The sequence below is a fragment of the Lactuca virosa genome, chromosome 4 (assembly GCF_052849685.1).
Source record: "Lactuca virosa cultivar CGN04683 chromosome 4, Lactuca_virosa_CGN04683_v6, whole genome shotgun sequence".
In the NCBI taxonomy this organism is placed as follows: domain Eukaryota; kingdom Viridiplantae; phylum Streptophyta; class Magnoliopsida; order Asterales; family Asteraceae; genus Lactuca; species Lactuca virosa.
In genome coordinates this window covers 170,584,193-170,589,667 of record NC_136429.1, presented here as the reverse complement: position 1 = coordinate 170,589,667, position 5,475 = coordinate 170,584,193, and positions in this window count along the sequence as shown.

The window sequence follows — 5,475 nt, the reverse complement described above, 5'->3', positions numbered from 1 at the left end:
TCTAAACTGAATGAAATAACTTTTATATTTATATACATACACAAATATATATAAGTAAATTTTAAATGACATTCATACAAATAACCGATACTTATAATCCCACATCCAAACAAGGAAAATGAACCAAAGTGAGTTATCCGTCCTAAGCCTTTTAAATCTTATATATATATATATATATATATATATATATATATATATATATATATATATATATATATATATATACGATTTTTGGGGAAGAATATAAGTTTATAAAATCATTTAAAGAATTTAACTTTTTGAATTTCTTTTGGTGACTTGATGTCATTTTAACATAATTTTTAAAATCATTTAATTTGATGATAACTGAAGTCCATTTTGAGAATATATTTTGAAACCATTTGTTTGTAACACAAAATCTTTGTGTTAGACTTGTATTCCCCCCCCCCCCCCCTTAAAACAGTAAAAACTATGAAAATACGGGGGTATGAACTCACCTTTTGGAGGGTAATTCTATTGATAATTTGATATAGGATGTTTAGTTCCACGAGTGAAATCCCGCAACAAAACAAGTCCTATATAATAATTTGTATAACATATATGCATCCAATTAGCTAAAATAATCATAGGAATGATTAGAAACTGGACTAATTTGTAAGTATAACTTACAAAAAGGAGTGTTAGAAGATAAAATGGAAGCTGAATGGTGTTCACGGCCAGGAGAGGGGTGTTCACGGCCCAAGAGGATGAAGGATTCACGGCCCTGAAGGTGTTCACGGCCAGGATTTCTTGAGGAATGAATAACACTTGATGATCTTAAACAGATTCTAAGAAGATTCAAAGGTTTTCAGGTGCTTGTTCTTGGTGTTATTCGCGTGTTTTTCGTGTTCTTCGTGAAAAATAGATGAAATTAACGGGTTTCAATCTAATATTAGAAGATTGAATGATGTTCTTGAAGTGATAACAAGATCAAGAATTGATACTTGTTAGATTTTATGAAGAACTAGTGATTTAACACTTGAATATGATGAGAAAGGATGAATATAGCATGTTCTTGAGGAGAGAGGTTGTTCTTCGTGTTCTTGGCTGATGATACTTGAGAGAAAATAGCTTGGAATTGTGTTTGGATGTGTAAAAAGTGAAGAAAATGTGGCTGAAATGAATATATATGCGAGGGTTCACGGTCCGAGGGGTTCACGGCCGTGAACCTCGTATACGGTCCTATGGCGGTTGCGAGATTACGGTCCAAAATTTATCACGGCCCGAAGCCGTTCACGGCCGAAGTGTTCTCAGTCATAGGTTGGTGTGCGGTTCGAAGGAAAAGAAGAAAAGGCATGTGAGACTTCTCGGATTTCAAGTCATACCCTTCTTAACACAACAACACTTTGTATACTATGATTAAACCCATAAAAAACATTACTCTAGCTTATAAAAGATAGATAAAATTTTAGTTGACTTTAGTTTGACCATGTTTGACTTTCTACAAGAAAATAACGGGATGTTACACCTGAAGGCCATAACTCACTCGATACAACTCCGATTCCAACCATTCATATATCCATAGAAAGGTATCGAGACGCTCAGCACTATTATCAATTCCTGCCTACCATAACATATCTCGACCTAAAATCCACTTTCCATAAAAGTTCGAGCTGACAAATTACCGAAATACCCTTTTTCCCAAAAACTCAACTAAATACCCTAGCAACCAAGATACATTATCTAACTCCAACTGGGTCCAAAACTCAACCCCTCAAGTATCCATAGCTTGATAGCACTTAATCCTTTGATCATCAATTCAAAATGGGAACAATTCGAAACAAGATGTTACACAATAACATTTAAACATGCTACAGCAGTTTAAATGACTTAACAATTAACTAACAGGTGAAAATAGACTTTAAGCCCTTAAACTACAAAAAAAATAAATAATAAATAAATAAATAACATTGTGGACGTTTTATAGAAAACGTGAAAAATTTATTGGGCTAAAATGACATTTACCCATGAACTAATCCAAAAAACACACACTAACGAAAACAGAAAACAATTGCAAACAAAGTACATTCAATTACATAAGTTAAAAGCCTCAAAATTCTCAGCTAGATAGAAGAAATAAAGCACCAAACTTTTTTCTTCAAATATAGTAATTCATTTTCTAAAACACATAAATAATTAAAACAAATTGTTATTTATTGTAGTGTCTATAATTTACCACAAATGTGGCACAAATCAATAATCAACAAAAAATCAAACAAATTGAAAAATAAACATAACAAAAATGTTAGATATTTGTTCAACCCTTCAAAAAATAAACCAATTGCATCATCATACTCCCAGTATTTTATTATTAAAACATTATACTTGGAACGAAATACAAAAAGTCAATGTTCTGGATTGTAAACATCCATCATCAAACTACACATCCTCATTTTTAAGGCTTCAAGTTCGATGCCTAATATCAACAACATCTAACTAAGATACAATGATCTAACAAAAAAAGTAAGAATGTCAATACAACATGAAATAATTAAAAGTACTTTACCGTTTCTTGCATTCAACTCATAAAGGAAAAAATAAAGAGATAAAAGTTTAAAATGCAACTTTGGTAAGATGGTTTACCTATACTTCTTTTTAATCAAATAGAAACATCCTACATTTCTGACATTGCTTCGTTTTTGTCCTTCACCTCGTATAAGGATAAAGCTCCACTAACTCTTGCATAATCCGAAAAAGTAAAGTCTTTGGATTCCTTTACCTGAAATTAACAAATTTAATGATTATCTCAAACACACGGTTTATGTGATGTTGATAAGCACGATTTATGTGATGTTGAACAGACTTTCATATTTTTTTTTATCAAAGATAGAGAAAATAGTATGTTGCTATTATTAATCTTGTATGTAAAAGTTATAAGAAAAAAATTGCAACGTATTTTGATTTTATATTTTATAATGCGATACACATAATCATGAATAATAGCACTTGAAAGTAGGATTCTACAATCTGCAAATCAAATAATATCAATGAAATTGACTTTTTTGTTTCTTGCAAATAGGGAAAACCTAGAGGGTTAAATCCAAGAAATAGCAATGCACCTTCACTTATTTGTTTATTATAGCATTCTAGTTTTGATCTCTTTGTGTCATGCGATTTTAAGCGAAATAACAAAAAATTGAAAGTACAATGCTCTTTCAAACACACACAGCCACATACACACATTCACATACTGTGATTTTTAGGCAAATAACCAAAAAAATTGAAAGAAGGTTGCCATTTTGAAGATAGACAATGTGTTTTGTTGTATTGTGTGGTTTCATTTTAAAGTAAGTTGATTTTTCTCATGCACACACACACTTTGTGTTTGCCTTCGTATGCATTTGCGGTTAATTTAATGGCTTAAAACAATGTGTGTACTTCGAGGGGGATGAAATTATGTTTTTGCATTAAAAGGCAATTAAGAAAAACAAAAGTAGAATTAAACATGTAATATAAATAAAAATTAATTTAATCAAACATCAACTTACTCTATAAACTCATCTTAGTGAGCTAAAATCTGGGCATTTGGTAATCTGCAAAGATATCAAGGAACTAAAATGTAAAAAAAATTAGTGAAAAATGACTTTGATAAATTAAAATAGCAGCTGCTAATTAGAACGCTTCTATAGATATACGAGTAAAATTATGTTATACTTGCATGTGTGTCACTTGTAAAGTGATTCAACTTCTTCTAATTGCAAAACGATTAGAAAGAGCCACCATTTGTTGTTGCTTTAGTGTGATCGGGAGCTGTGACATGGTTCCACAACTTATCACCCCATTGATGGTCCTTCACTGTAATAATCTCAAACCACCACCACTCTCCTAATTTTTTCACCATTTGGTAACAAATGCATTTAAAAATGTATGACATCCCTAATTTTAATGGTCCGAAAAAGACCTTTTTATTTACGCTTATTTTAAATTAGAGTATTCTTTATATTGCAGACTTTGTCCCATAAAAGTATTTCCGAATAAACGTTTTTCATTGATTTATTAAAAACTTGTGATGTCATAACTGATACACGAAACATAGTCATTACATGCCTTACATTAACTTATTGTATTAATGGCCTAACTTCCTCGAATCTCTCAATGGATTGTACCTTCGTACTGCTACATGTGACACAAAGAAACTGAGTGGGTCAGGCTTGGGAACCCGGTGAGCACATAGGGTTTTCAACCCATAATAATATTATTTATTTTTTCTTAAAAAACAATTAACCTGACTACTCATTCCTGTTATTCTTACTCTCTGATCCTAAATGCTAAACTTAAGAAACCTACCCAAAGGATCTTTGTGAGTAGAAAATATTACTCCGTGGATTCCGTAAAAATATGTGTTAATAAGGCAACCCTAAGGGGGATAGAGCACCCGAATGAACAAATTTTCCTTTTTCCTGAAAAGTATAATCATTAACACCACCTGTCGGTGTTCCACCAGACTGTCTAGAATAGTCAGTGGTCGTCATCTATACTCTGTTAGATGACTGTCTCGGTAATACAATGCATGACCTCTCATCATTATTTTATTTTCCCAAAAACCCTTTACTACCCAACCTATTATTTTATCTTTCCCAAAACCCTTCACTGCCCAATGCAAATATGATAAATTAATTTATATAAGTAAATTATAACACAAATGACAAGTACATATATAGAAAGCACATATATCATTTAATAGATATTTTATATCTATGTGTAAGCTAAAAGTAACTATAAACTAAAGTGTTCAAAGTGGATGACTCAGAATTTGGCCAGCATTTCGCCTTAGCACCTTGACATTTCCTTTGACGTGACCTAGATATGATTATTCCTAAGTCTTAGTCTGATATTCCTCGTGACTAATGATAGTCTAGATTCCTCAACAATCCCAATGTCCACATCAAGATCTATCAAGTATGGAATAACCAGGTAGGATCATATTGGAGGTAGGGTCTGTTTGGTATATAGAGTAGGCTGTTTGGAAATCACATTTTAAACACCTCACTAAATCCAGCCGAGACATCACTCCCGTAATTAGATCAATCAGTAATATGAGTTGTAATCACTAAAAAATCTTATTTATAAATTCATAACAATGAATATGAATATAAATAATAGTTACATTGAAAATGATATAAGTGTAGATTAACTTACAGAGATTTTCTAGCGAAAATCGGGAGATTGCACTAGTAGAATTCCTACTCAAGAGTTCGTACTGGTCGAGCTTCTAGCTATCCCAGAGCCTAGCTAAAAGATTTCCGAAGTTCGAAAAATGTGGAGCATTATAAAAGTCAACCCAATCCCAATCTCTCAAGTCATGGTTGTTTATACAAAAGAAGAGGAGAAATTGGTGCATATGGGGGTCCTTCATTCAACAGAAGAACAATCTAACCAGTCACTCGAAGTAAAAGAGAAAGAAGAAGACGAGTATTTTGAAGCTATCTAGTCAACACAACGTGGAGGCAATAGTGC